Source organism: Lonchura striata, chromosome 5, assembly GCF_046129695.1.
Source record: "Lonchura striata isolate bLonStr1 chromosome 5, bLonStr1.mat, whole genome shotgun sequence".
NCBI classification, from domain to species: Eukaryota; Metazoa; Chordata; class Aves; order Passeriformes; family Estrildidae; genus Lonchura; species Lonchura striata.
Window position 1 is genome coordinate 71,515,627 of NC_134607.1, and position 14,982 is coordinate 71,530,608.

Below are 14,982 nucleotides of genomic sequence, written 5' to 3' on the forward strand. Positions count from 1 at the left end.
AAAAATGGTTTTCTCTGGGCTTTGTGTCTTTTTAATTTTTTCTCCCAACTTTTTCTGCTTTTGCCTCCCACATTTTGCAATTCCCGGCCTCATGGAACCAAACTTTAGTTTCAGTTCACTGCAAGATGTGGAGGATTTGGAAAATTTGGGAATTCGAGCTCTTCCCAACCTGAGGAATCCCTTGGACCCTTTCCCTTTTCCATTTTCCCTTTTCCCTTGGGGCCAGCAGACCCTCACACCCTCATTCTACACCACCTCTAATTAATCTAAATTAACCTTCCTTTAATTGAAAACCACCACTGTTTGTCCTACCACAAATTTATTCCCGTTTTTTTGTTTTTACAGGCCCCGGAATCTTCACCTAAAACAGACAACAAGGGAAGAAAATTCAATGTATTCTCTTGCTGCTCCATTCCCTGGAATTTTTCCGTGAATTCTGCAGGTGGGATCATCTCAAGGACCACCAGATCTAGACAGGGGTGGCCTCCTGAAGGTCACAAATCCTGGGAAAGGAGCTGGGACCACGTTTAACCCCTCAGCTGCCAGAACAGCCCCTCCTTCCTCTCTTCATTTCCCTAAAAAATGAGGAATTTGGGATTTATTTCTGGTTGTAGTGGGAGTTGAGGGTGGGTTGTGGGCGATCCCTCTTTGCCCTGGTCTTTTATTCCCTCCTCAATTGTCCATAAATTACTCCAGTTGTCCATAAATGACTCCATTTTCTCACCAATTTCTCCAGTTGTCCATAAATTACTCCATTTTCCCATCAATTACTCAATTTTAAATAAATTACTCCATTTTTCCATAAATTACTCCAGCTATCCATAAATTACTCCAATTTTCCATAAATTACTCCATTCTTAAATAAATCACTTTTTTTTCCCCAGACTATCCCAGTTGCCCATAAATTATTTTTTCCCCAATTCCTCCGTTTTCCCATAAATTATTGCAGTTGTCCATAAATTATTTTTTCATAAATTACTCCATTTTTTTCATCAATTACTCCATTTCCCCATCAATTACCCCCCTTGTCCATCAATTCCTTTTCCCTCCCTTGGCTCCCAGGGTTTCCCTGGAGCTGAGCCTCGAGGAAATCCCATTTTCACCTGGATTTTCCAGGTTTTTTTTTAAAAACCCAAATCATGGAATCATGGGATGATTTTTGGTTGGAAAAGACCTCCAGGATCATTGAGTCCAACCCTGAATATCCTAAATTACATCGTCAAGTGTCCATCCAGTTGGGTTTTTTTAGTTTTTTTTGGATGCTTCCAAGGATGGAGGCTCCACCATTTCCCTGGAAAACCTATCCCAATTCCTGACCACACAGTGAAGGAATTTTTCCTGAAATCCAATTTGAGGCCTTTTCCCCTCATCCCAGTCACAAGATTCCTGGGAGAACAAGCCCAACCCAAAACTTCCAGGGAATTTTGGGATTTTTCCCTTGTGCGAGAGCAGCAACAAATGAAACCAAGGATTGAGGTTGGGAACCAAGGATTGGAAATGAAAAATTGGGATAAAAACCTGTGGGAATCCTCACCACAGGACCTTGGAAACCATGGATTGGAGATGAAAATTGGGATAAAAACCTGTGGGAATCATCACCACGGGACCTTGGAAACCAAGGATTGGAGATGAAAATTGGGATAAAAACCTGTGGGAATCATCACCACGGGACCTTGGAAACCAAGGATTGGAGATGAAAATTGGGATAAAAACTTTGGAAATCATCACCACGGGACTTGGAGAAGGTTAAAAAAAAATTCAGGGGTTAAAACAATTTCAAGATTTCCCAGAAGTTCCTCCAGGGTGGTGAATGGAAGCACATTCCAAGGAGCATCCAGGAAATCCCTGGATTGTGGAAGGATGGAGCTTCTCCAGGTGTTTTTCCTGCTCTTCCACTGCCTGGAAGGATCAAACCCCGACCTCCTCCTGTGTTTTTCCTCATTCCTCACTCCCAAAATCTGCTGCTTTTGCAGGAATATTTCCCTGGCAGCAGCTGCAGCTCCCTGGCAGCACGAGAGGCAGCAGGGTTGACTCCCAGCTCCTTGGTTTTTCCCGGAATCCGCAGGATTTCCAGTGGGCCCCGGAATGCTCAGCTCCCTTTCCATCTCTGCTGAGGCTTCAGAGGATGAAACGTCTCAAAAACGCTGAATTTTGGACACTCCCGTGGAGCAGGTGAGTGAAAAATGGGGAAAATCTTGGGAAAAACGGGGGGGGGAAAATTCCAAAGTGAGGGCACGAGAGAAGGTTGGGATTCCGAGTCCGATTGGAATTGTGCAAAAAAAAAAAAAAAAATACTGCAAAAGAGGGAAAATGACATTTATTCTATTCTTGTTACTGGGGTTTTTGTGCTGTGACCTTCTCATGAATTTCCAGGCTGGCAAATCCGACTTGGAGCAGAAAATATCAGGAAAGGGACAAAAAATTTTAAAAAATTTAAAAAATTAAAATAATTAAAAAAAAAAAAAGAGAGATCTGTGAGGTTCATTAAATATTCCTTGGGACACTTGGATTCAGGAGAGTGATGCAAATTTTGGGATAATTTGCCTCCCTCCTTGTATTAAATCCAATCCTGCAGCTTCATATTTACAGGGAAGATAAAAATGTGGAGTGGAGGCTTAAAATCCCACCCATAGGAGTGGCTCTGGTTATTTTTAGGGCTCACAGCCTGGTTTTTCCATGGGATAAATCAGAATTCCAAGCTGGCAGCAGCTGGAGTCCTGTGCCCTGGCTTGGGTGGGTGACTGTCACCATGAGGGGACAGTTTTGTGTCCCCTAATTTTATCCTTCTCCGCTTATTTTTATTCCAAAGAAATGGAATTTCCATGGCAGAAATGGGATTTTATCCCTCTGTTTTCCATCTAATTCCCTGTGGAACTGCCACAGATTGAATCCCATGGAAAAAACAAAATCCAAACCCCAGGAAGGGCTGGGGACAGAGGTCACCCTTTCTCTGTTCAGGCAAGAAAGCAAAAAATTTTTTATTTTAATTTATTCCCATTATTCTTTTCCCTTTCCAATTCCTTTAATCCTGGCAATATTAATATTATTTCACAGTATGCATATCCTAACAAGAATAATATTATTAATACCCTGGAAATAATGATATTATTATAAATACCCTGACAATATTAACATTATTTCTTTAGGGACAGACTGGAGGTGGCACTCAGTGCTCCGGCTGGTGACGAGGTGAGGATTGGGCACAGCTTGGACTCGGTGACCTTGGAGGGCTTTTCCAACCGAAATAATTCCGGAATTCTGTGGAATGGGATCCACAGGATCCTTCCAGAGCTCTGAGAAACTTGGCAAGGGAAGGGGAGATTTTTGGTGTTCGTGATGAGCAAAGTGGCACCTGAGCAGGTGAAGCTTCTGGAAGCTCCTGAGATGCTTCCAGCAGGGAATTCCACGCTTGGAATGGGGTCGGGGTGAGTGGGATCCATGGCTCAGGTCTGAGGGCTTCCCTCCCCATCCCACATCACTCCCAGCATCCCCGTGGGATGGTTGACACCTCCCAGAACTTCCATCCAAAATGTCCTGGAACGAGAGTTCCTTGGTTTGGAGACAGGAGTCTGTGAAGGAAGGCGAAAGCCTCCTGTGAAATGGAAATGTAAACCCTCTCCTTCTGAATTATCACAGTTTTAAAAAAGGCTCTCAGGCAAAGAGATGGGAATGGGAATAACAGTTTTTTACTAGGAGAAAAATGAAATAAAAATAATAATTGTGAATTATCACAGTTTTAAAAAAGGCTCTCAGGCAAAGAGATGGGAATGGGAATAACAGTTTTTTACTAGGAGAAAAATGAAATAAAAATAATAATTGTGAATTATCACAGTTTTAAAAAAGGCTCTCAGGCAAAGAGATGGGAATGGGAATAACAGTTTTTTACTAGGAGAAAAACGAAATAAAAATAATAATTGTGGGACTCAGATTCAGGCAAAGAAAGAAACGGAGAGTTTCTAGCCAGAGAAAGAGCTGGAGAAGAATGTAAATAATTCTTTATTTCTCTTGTTTTTCACATTGTTTATAGTGAATTTCTATCACTGTGCATCAAGCACTTTGCACCAATGCTGTGGTTGTTTTCACTTCAGGACCAATGGATTTGGTCCTCACAAAGCTCTGTATAAAGAGCAGTGTATTTTGAATAAATTGGAGTTTTACTCTCAGCAGCCTTCTGGTCAGAGTCTTCTCATTCCCATCCTGCCTCGACGGCGACAAATAATAATAATAATTTTAAAAATGTAATTAGTACAAACGAAACTAGTGATGGAGTCAGCAACCTGACACCCTGAGGAGTCAGGGTGTTGGGAATAGTCCAGTTCAATGGTGGCTGCTCCTCCTGGAGGGGCAGATGAAATGTTGGGTGTAGAAGGGTGGAGTTTTCTTTTGAAGGTCTGGTGATGGAGGAGTTGGACCTGGTCTTCTTCTGGGAATTCAGCAGAGAAGAAGCTGCTCCTCTGGAAATCCAGCAGAGAAGAAGCTGCTCCTCTGGGAATCCAGCAGAGAAGAAGCTGCTCAGTGTCCCAAAAAATGCTGATTTTCTGCAGGTAGGAATGCTTGGCTCCTCCCTCTGGGTGGAGCATCTCACCGTGGGCTGATGGAACTTCACCAGTCATGCAGTGAGTCAATCCATGGTCCATTAACAGAAGATTCTCCCCGGAGGGAGACATTGTTCTTGGGAGAGATAAGAAACCTGCCCCACCTCCACCAGATGGCAAATAGAATCCATGCTGATCTTCCAAGCCAGGACAGAGAGGAAGATCTGAGGCCTGGGAATGATCGTGCTGGGAATAAATGCCATCCCAAAAAGCAGAATGGGCGGAATCCCTGATGGGTTGTGACCAAAATTGTGGCCAAAAATCCCCAACGTGTGGAATTGCAAATCCCATCCTTTCCCGGAGATCACGGGGCAGAGCAGCCAGGGGAAAAAAAAGCTTGGGAAGAGGTGGGAAAATGGTCTTTGGACAGCTTGGAAATGGTTCTCAGCAGCAGCTCCTCTGCTGAGCTGCAGGGGGATGTTTTTGGGATGTTTTTGGGATGATTTTAGGAGCTGGAGTCCCATTGATTTTAGGAATATCTACACATGATGGATTTCCCTGTGCCGGACTCCGAAATTGGGATGGATCCCGTTAAAATCCTCAGCTGTTTCAACTCTTCTGATTTTCTCTTCAGCTGAATTATGGGGTTTTAGCAGCGGAATTTTGACAGAATTTTGACAGCTCCGCAGTTTGGAGTGACCCAGCCTGTGGAGCAATCCTGTGGGAATGGGATGAATCCAGACCTCCTCACTCTCTGTGACCACGATGGCCCAAAATCACAAATTCTCATGGATTTCTCTATTTATTTGGGGTTTTTTTTGCCATTTGACTCCCCACAAGGATCATCCCAGGAGGACAGAACTGGGGATGTGCTCCAGGAGTGAGGCCGGAACCTTTTGGTGTCAAAAACTTTTGAGAGAAGAGGCCATGACTGGCTTGGGAAGTTCCAAAATTGGGGAATTTGGATCTCAGGCCGCTCCTGTGCTCCGTGACCAAACTGAGGTGGCTTTTTCATCCCTGGCAAGGTTTTTGTCACCTGCCCACCATGGAATTGCCACCCACCTCTGCACCAGTGGAGCTCTGGGACTGGCAGCAACACATTCCAGCCTGGAAATCCCAGAATTCCAGGATTACTGAGGGGGAAAAGCCCTCCAAGGTCATCCAGTCCCAGCTGTGCCTGATCCCCAGCCCAGAGCCCCGAGTGACACCTCCAGGAATTCCTTGGACACCTCCAGGAATTCCTTGGACACCTCCGGGATTCCTTGGACACCTCCAGGGATTCCTTGGACACCTCCAGGGATTCCTTGGACACCTCCAGGGATTCCTTGGACACCTCCAGGAACTCCTTGGACACCTCCAGGGATTCCTTGGACACCTCCAGGGGTTCCTTGGACACCTCCAGGAATTCCTTGGACACCTCCAGGAATTCCTTGGACACCTCCAGGGATTCCTTGGACACCTCCAGGGATTCCTTGGACACCTCCGGGATTCCTTGGACACCTCCGGGATTCCTTGGACACCTCCAGGGATTCCTTGGACACCTCCGGGATTCCTTGGACACCTCCAGGAATTCCTTGGACACCTCCGGGATTCCTTGGACACCTCCGGGATTCCTTGGACACCTCCAGGGATTCCTTGGACACCTCCAGGGATTCCTTGGACACCTCCACGGATTCCTTGGACACCTCCAGGGATTCCTTGGACACCTCCGGGATTCCTTGGACACCTCCAGGGATTCCTTGGACACCTCCACGGATTCCTTGGACACCTCCAGGGATTCCTTGGACACCTCCAGGAATTCCTTGGAGACACCTCCAGGGATGGGCACTCCAAACCTCCCTGGGCAGCCCCTTCCAATTCCTATCAACCTTTTCCCATGTGGAAATTCCTGCTCCTGGAGTTGCTCCCTCTGGATTCCACGTTGGGATGTTTTCCCTGGTTCAGATTCCCAGACCTCGCCTCCATTTCTGGTCTAAATCTGCTTTTCTTTTCCACGTTGAAACATTCCCAGTGAAATCCCGCGCCTTCCAAATTGAAACCCCCTTTCCCTGTGTGATTTAGGTCACCCTAAATTGAGAAACCCCAAAAAGGTTCTCAGCGCTCCAAAGGAGATCCTTGCTGGATTTTAATTTTCAATATTTTTTTTATGAAATTGATGGATCCTCCAAAGGAGATCCCAAAGTGATTTTTAATTTTTTTTCATTAAATTGATGAAGGGTGGGAATGTTTGGAATTGTTTGCCGTGGATCCCGTGCAGGGAGGGTCACACTTTGAGGTGACCTCTGGCTCCTGGAACTCATCCCACTGTACATTCCCTGGAATCCAGCTGGGCTTGGATTCACTCTGGAGATTCAAAAAGCTGAGCAGGGAACCAAGACTGGTCCCATCATCTCCTCATTCCAAAGATTTGGAGAAATCCCCTTCTCGCAGTCCCCATCCAAGGGGGGCTGCTCTTGTATCCCTGGATCAATCCTTGGGTTGCTCCAGGTATTTTTGGCTGGAAAAGGAGCAAGTTTTGGCTGTGGGGAGAACCAGTTAAACCAGTGGTGGGGAGGAGGAAACATCCCATAATCCCATTGACACCCCTGCTGTGGGGATGGACATTCCAAACCATCTTTCGTCTCCCTGATTTCCACAAAAAAAAAGGAGGGAGAGGGATTTTTTTTATCTGGATATAGTGACAGGACCCAGGGAATGGCTCCCACTACCAGAGGGGAAGGATGGATGGGATCTTGGGAATGAGGAATTCCTGGCTGGGCTGGGATTGCCAGAGCAGCTGGGGCTGCCCCTGGATCCTGGAATGTCCCAGGAAGGACTGGAGCACCCTGAGATCATGGCAGGTGGTCCTGGAATGAGCTTTGAGGTCCCTTCCCACCCAAACTGGTCCAGGATTCTGGGATTTCGGACACTCAGGATCCATCCTGAGGGATTTTTATGGAAAATGGGGATAGAAAAGAGAGGAAAAGGGAAGGGAGACCCTTCATGGCTTCCTGAGATTCCAAGTGAAGCCCCTGGGTCCATGAATTTCTTGGAGAGGAGATGGATCCAGTGTCAGGCTGGGAGAGCTGGGAATGTTCCCCTGGAGAAGGGAAGGATCCAGGGAGAGCTTCCAGCACATTCCAGGGGCTCCAGGAGAGCTGCAGAGGGACTGGGGACAAGGATGGAGGGACAGGACCCAGGGAATGGCTCCCACTGCCAGAGGGCAGCCAGGGATGGGATTTGGGAATGAGGAATTCCTGGCTGGGCTGGGATTGCCAGAGCAGCTGGGGCTGTCCCTGGATCCCTGGAATGTCCAAGGAAAGGCTGGAGCAGCCTGGGATGGTGGGAGGTGTCCCTGCCGTGGCTTTGAGGTCCCTTCCAACCCATTCTGGGACTCTAAACCACCTTTGTTGGGTTTTCCATGGAGCAAAGTGGGAGAGTCCAGCAAGGAAAACAACCGGGAGCACAATTTTGGACGGGAGCAAAAGCCACTCCGGCCATTTGGGGCTGAATCTATCAAACGAGAGCTTTATCTCAAAGTGGGACTGATAAGAACCATCCCAAAGCTCCACAGGGCTGAGTGAGACCTCGTGGAGCATCTTCACTCCAGCTGCTCTTGGTCCCGTCTCTCATCCCAAAATGTCATTTTTTGGATCTTCCCTGCTGCTTTCAGGGCCTCAGGAAGAACAGTGGGACAGAAACACCTTCCTGGTGTTTTTCCAGAGGTGCTGGACCTTTCCCAGCTTTCATCTGACGGATGAGGTGTGGCTGCCAGGACTTCCTGCTCCGTGCGGAGCCTGATCTCCAGCAGATGGAAACCCTTCCCTCTCCAGAGGGGTTGGCACTCCGGGAAGTGCCGAATGCTCCTCTTTGTTTGCCGTGCCTTGCTCCCGTTCACTGCTCCCAAATATTCCTGAGTGCTCCAGGAGCCGAGGAGCCTGGCTTGGGAACCTCCCAGATTTGCTTCAGCACTGTTGATTTTTGTGGTTTGCTTTTGGCCCGAGTTGGATGTTCCCCCTCCTGCTTTTCTTTGACAATTAAAGAACTCGCTTTGTTCCTCACCCCTGCCCCGGGCCTTTGATGGAGCTTCTTTGGCTCCAGGGTTTGGGAATAAAAGCACGGAATTGTTCAGCTCCAGGTGTTCCCATCACACCTGTCAAGAGCCCAGCATAAAAATTCCACATGGCCCAAGCCCAGATCCTTGAGGGAAAGTCACCCATCCAAAGATTTATGGGCAGGGACACCTCCCAGTGTCCCAGGCTGCTCCAGCCTTTCCTGGGACATTCCAGGATCCAGGGGCAGCCCCAGCTGCTCTGGCAATCCCAGCCCAGCCAGGAATTCATTCCCAAAATCCCACCCCAAGCTCCCTTTCCCAGGGAATTCTCTCCATTCCCAGCTCTCCCAGCCTGGCATTGGATCCATCCCCACCCCGACTCTGCCCCAGGAAGGAATTTTGGGATCCGGGGGTTTCACTGGGAATCTCAGCACTCCAGGAAGGGTCTCCCTTCCCTTTTCCATCCCCAACTTCCATAAAAATCCCTCGGGATGGATTCTGAGCCTCCTTGATCCCAGAATCCCAGAATGGTTTGGGTGGGAAGGGACCTCAAATCCCATCCCATTCCAATCCCACCATCCCAGGCTGCTCCAGCCTTTCCTTGGATATTGCAGGGATCCAGGGGCAGCCCCAGCTGCTCTGGCAATCCCAGCCCAGCCAGGAATTCCTCATTCCCAAATCCCATCCCTGGCTGCCCTCTGGCAGTGGGAGCCATTCCCTGGGTCCTGTCCCTCCATCCTTGTCCCCAGTCCCTCTGCAGCTCTCCTGGAGCCCCTTCAGGGCCTGGAATGTGCTGGAAGCTCTCCCTGGATCCCTCCCTTCTCCAGGGGAACATTCCCAGCTCTCCCAGCCTGGCTCCAGCCCTGCAGCAGCTCCATGGATTCCTCTGGATTTGCCCCAGCAGCTCCACATCCTCCTGCTGTGGGGTGTCCCCAGGTGCCACATCTCCACCTCTCCCCACCCCTGCAGGGTTAAACCCCGCTGGATTTGGGTTAAAACCAGAACTCCTGGTTTAACTCCTCGTCCTGCAGCATTTCGGGCAGCTGGAGCCCCAATCCTGCCGGGAATTGTGTTGGAGCTGCACACAGACCTCCTGATTGCTCCACTCGGGGTGTGGGAGTGGATTCAGTTGCTGAATGCAGATCCAATTGCAATTAAGCCCATTCAGCTCCCTAATGAGGCATTCAGGGCTTAAGGAGGTTTAATTAGGCTCAGTTGTTAAGCCTGAGTTTATGGAGTGCTGGGATTAGCATCAATCCCTAAAACCGGAGTCATCCTGGAGAGCTTGGAGGCAAAAATGATCTGGAGGGGAGGAAAAAAGGTGAATATTTACGGAGAGGAAGCAGTTAATTCCTGGGGTTTTCTGCTGGAGTGGGAGAACATCAGCTCCAGTGATTTCCCTGCAGGCTCAGGCCGGGAAGAACAAAATTCCTCCTCTCCCAACTTCTAAACCCGTGGATATCTGAACACCTGGAAGCTGACGGGTGATTTAAATCTCTTCCAACAGAGGAATTTATTCCTGGGGCTGTGCTGCTCCTTTGGCCTCACCTGGAGCCAGGTGTGGCTGGGATTCCCTGGAATTTTTTTCCATCTCCAGCCAATGTGTTCACCCTGGAGGCTCCTGGTTTTCCCTTTTCCTCCGTCCTTGACCTTTTTGGCCCGTTTAGCTCCTGGCCAGAGGATCTTTAGGCAAGGATGGGACCCACCAGGGTGACATCTGCTCTTCAGCAGCTCTGGAATTCCCAGCACCCCGGGCACGGAAATCCTCGGTGCGGATCCCTCACTCCAAGCAGGAAAACTGCTGTGTTTTTGGGATGTGGGATCTCTAATTCTTCCTAATTTTATTTTTTTCCCTGAAATCTCCCCTGTTTGTGTGGTGGGAGCTCCAGGGGTGGCTGGATTGGGGTTTTCCCAGCGGCTGGAAGCTGCCTTGGGGTCCAGGCTTGGCTGCAGGAGGTGGCTGGAGCTGAGGGGAGAACTCAGATTTATTCCTGGGATCCTGTTTGGAACCAGGAGTGGGAACTCAGATTTATTTCTGGGATCCTGTTTGGAACCAGGAGTGGGAACTCAGATTTATTCCTGGGATCCTGTTTGGAACCAGGAGTGAGAACTCAGATTTATTCCTGGGATCCTGTTTGGAGCTGAGGGAATAACTCAGATTTATTCCTGGAATCCTGTTTGGAGCTGAGGGGAGAACTCAGATTTATTCCTGGGATCCTGTTTGGAACCAGGAGTGGGAACTCAGATTTATTTCTGGGATCCTGTTTGGAGCTGAGGGGAGAACTCAGATTTATTCCTGGGATCCTGTTTGGAGCTGAGGGGAGAACTCAGATTTATTCCTGGGATCCTGTTTGGAACCAGGAGTGATAATTCAGATTTATTCCTGGGATCCTGATTGGAGCTGACGGGAGAACTCAGATTTATTCCTGGGATCCTGTTTGGATTTGAGGGGATAACTCAGATTTATTCCTGGGATCCTGTTTGGAGCTGAGGGGAGAATTCAGATTTATTCCTGGGATCCTGTTTGGAGCTGAGGGAATAACTCAGATTTATTCCCATGATCCTGTTTGGATTTGAGGGGATAACTCAGATTTATTCCTGGGATCCTGTTTGGAGCTGAGGGGATAACTCAGATTTATTCCTGGGATCCTGTTTGGATTTGAGGGGATAACTCAGATTTATTCCTGGGATCCTGTTTGGATTTGAGGGGATAACTCAGATTTATTCCTGGGATCCTGTTTGGATTTGAGGGAATAACTCAGATTTATTCCTGGGATCCTGTTTGGAGCTGAGGGGAGAACTCAGATTTATTCCTGGGAACCTGTTTGGAGCTGAGGGGATAACTCAGATTTATTCCTGGGATTCTGCTTGGATGCTGTTTGGAGCCGGTCTCCCTGTCCAGGAATCCCCATGGAATGTGTCCCACACATTCCCTGCCCATCTCACCCAGAGCTTTGGGGTCACCTCGCTGTCCCCACCCCAAGGAGCCAGGGGTGCTGTTGGGTCCTTTTTGGGGTCATTTCCCCAACGTTTGAACCTGCACTCCCTCCCCTGCCTCAGTTTCTCCAATTCTCCATCCAGGAGACAATTCCACAGGAATCTCTGCTGCGGGGAGAGGAGACAAATCAGGATTTCATTTGTGCCCCTCCAGCCCCCAGCAACGTCACCCTCCCACATCTGAACCATAAATCAGTTTTCCACCCCAAATCCGGTGTTTTCCACCTCTCCAGGTGCTGATACCTGCTGGAGTTTTTCTCTCCCTGGGAACAAACTTTTCCCTTTTCCCTGCGCCGACCCCTTCCTTTGCAAACACCCCAGTTATTTTATTATCATTGTATGCCCATAATTAAAAATCTTCTAATGTTTCCCTCTTCCCTCTGTTTCTCCCCCTCTCCATTCCCACATTCCTGCCCGGAGCATCCCCCGGCCCAGGGGAGGAACGGGAGGGGAAGGGGGGACCCGCCTGGAGCATTTTCCACCCCAAACTTTTCCACCCCAAACTTTTCCACCCCAAACTTTTCCACCCAAATCCGGTGTTTTCCACCTCTCCAGGTGCTGATATCTGGAGTTTTTCTCTCCCTGGGATCAAACTTTTCCCCCTTTCCCTGCCCCTTCCCTTGCAAACATCCCACTTATTTTATTCTCATTTTCTGCCCACAAGGTAAACATTTTTTAATGTTTCCTCCTCTCCGTTTCTCCCCGCTCTCCATTCCCACATTCCTGCCCGGAGCATCCCCCGGCCCAGGGCAGGAACAGGAGCTGAAGGGGTGACCCGCCTGGAGCATTTTCCACCCCAAACTTTTCCACCCCAAACTTTTCCACCCCAAGCTAACTTTTCCACCCAAATCCGGTGTTTTCCACCTCTCCAGGTGCTGATACCTGGAGTTTTTCTCTCCCTGGGATCAAACTTTTCCCCCTTTCCCTGCCCCTTCCCTTACAAACATCCCACTTATTTTATTCTCATTTTCTGCCCACAAGGTAAACATTTTTTAATGTTTCCTCCTTCTCTCCGTTTCTCCCCCCTCTCCATTCCCACATTCCTGCCCGGAGCATCCCCCGGCCCGGGCAGGAACGGGAGCTGAAGGGGGGACCCGCCTGGAGCATTTTCCACCCCAAACTTTTCCACCCCAAACTTTTCCACCCAAATCCGGTGTTTTCCACCTCTCCAGGTGCTGATACCTGGAGTTTTTCTCTCCCTGGGAATAAACTTTTCCCCCTTTCCCTGCCCCTTCCCTTACAAACATCCCACTTATTTTATCATCATTTTATTATCACTTTCTGCCCACAAGGTAAACATTTTTTAATGTTTCCCCGTTCCCTCCGTTTCTCCCCCTGTCCATTCCCACATTCCTGCCCGGAGCATCCCCCGGCCGGGGGAGGAACGGGAGCTGAAGGGGGGACCGCCGCTCCTCCCACCTCATCATTCCTTCTTTTCCCCAGCCTGTGGAAGTTTCTCTCCCGGTGGAGACCCCGGGAACGCTCCGGGGCCAGGAGAAGCCGGCGCCGGGTGAGCAGCAGGGTCCGTCTGTCCGTCCGTCCGTCCGTCCGTGTCTGTTTGTCCGTCCAGGGTTTGGCTCCCGCGGGGATTTTTTGTTTTCCACCCACCCCACCGTCCATTCTTCAGTCTCGGGTTGCAGGTGAAGAACCGCGGAGGGGAAGGAGGGAGAGGGGCCGGGGAGGAGGAGGAGGAGGAGGAGGAGGAGGAGGAAGCAGCAGCTCCCAAGCGGGAGGAAGAGGAGGATGAGGAGCGGCAGCTCCGGATGAAGAAACTGAAGAGGGAGAGGAGGATGAGGAGGGAGCAGCTCCCAGTGGGGAGGATGAAGAAGAGGAGGAGGATGAGGAGGGAGCAGCTCCCAGTGGGGAGGACGAAGAAGATGAGGAGGATGAGGAGGCAGCAGCTCCAGATGGGGAGGATGAAGAAGATGAGGAGGATGAGGAGGGAGCAGCTTCTGATGGGGAGGAAGATGGAGAGGATGAGGAGGCAGCAGCTCCAGGTGGGTAGGATGAAGAAGATGAACAAGATGAGGAGGCAGCAGTTCCAGATGAGGAAGAGGAGGGTGAGGAGGCAGCAGCTCCTGATGAGAAGGATGAGGAAGATGAGGAGGCAGCAGCTCCTGATGGGGAGGATGAGGAAGATGAGGAGGCAGCAGCTCCAGATGAGAAGGATAAGGAGGATGAGGAGGCAGCAGCTCCTGATGGGGAGGATGAAGAAGATGAGGAGGCAGCAGTTCCAGATGAGGAAGAGGAGGGTGAGGAGGCAGCGGCTCCTGATGGGGAGGAAGAGGAGGATGAGGACGAAGCAGCTGTGGAGGAGGAGGATGAGGAAGCACCTCATGGGGAGATTGGGGAGGAAGAAGAGGTTGAGGAGCAGCAGCTCCCAGTGGGGAGGATGAGGAGGATGAAGAGGATGAGGAGGATGAGCAGCCCCGGCTTCCCCCTGTGCTGCACAGCTTGAACCCCTTGGGGTGCCCCAAACCTGTCGGAAATTGGAATTTTGGGATGACTTGTCACCTCCCCTGGTGGGACGTGGCTCAGGGAGAGCTTGGGAAGGAGATTCCAGAGGGTCCTGGAATATCCAGGGTTGGGCAGGGTCACCAAAGTGCCACTCCTGGTCCAGGACAATCCCAAAATCCCACCGTGTTCCTGAGGGTGTTGCCCAAATGCTCCTTGAGCTCTGTTGGCATTGCCAGAGTTCTCATGGTTTTTTTGGGTTTTTCGGGGGTTTTTTGAGGTGTTTTCGGGAAGAACCAATTCCTGTTTCTCCTTTGATGCATCCATGGGGTGTGAGCGTGGAGTGGGCAGAATCTGATCCCAGAAATCTTCCCACCAGTGGGAAAAGGAGATGGATTTTCCCTCTGATTGTGAGGAGGCTGAAAGCAAGCCCCGGATCAAAGCCGGGACAACAACGGAGCAAATCCCCTGGGAATGGTTATAATTCCAACAAAAAAATGGATGTCCCGGTGGGATGGGGGAGAAGCAGCAGGAGGGGTTGGTCTGGGACCATTCCTGGCTGGGGAACTCACAAATTCCAGGGCGGAATTCTCCTTTCCTGCTGCAGCTTTGATCGTGGCAATGGATGCAGGGATTGCATGGCTGGAATCCACATCCAGCTGCGGATTTGCCCCTTTCCCAATCCAGCTTTTCCTGCCCCAGGAGCACCAGTGGTGGTGGTGGCTGAGATCCACTCACAGTTCCCACCTTCCCCCGTGGAATGATGTTCCACAAATTCCGTTTTGATTCACAATTTTTTAATTTTTTTTTTTTTTTTTTTTTTTTGGCTGCTCTCCATCGTGGGCCCAAAATAACGGGAATTCTGCTGCAACCGGGAATTTTCATCCAGGGAGAGGAGGAAATCAACCTCCAGGAAATGATTCCTGGAACATCTCAAAAGTCTTTGAGGCTCTTTGTGGTTCG

At 49.7% G+C, this 14,982-nt stretch overlaps 1 long non-coding RNA gene across 1 annotated transcript; it reads left to right on the forward strand.

The window, feature by feature from the left end:
- Window positions 1–354: 354 nt before the first annotated feature.
- On the forward strand, window positions 355–4,523 carry LOC144246346 (uncharacterized). The gene is made up of 4 exons (XR_013340050.1): window positions 355–442; window positions 1,974–2,172; window positions 3,147–3,189; window positions 4,390–4,523. It is a non-coding gene; the product is annotated as an uncharacterized LOC144246346 (long non-coding RNA).
- The last annotated feature ends 10,459 nt before the right edge of the window (window positions 4,524–14,982 follow it).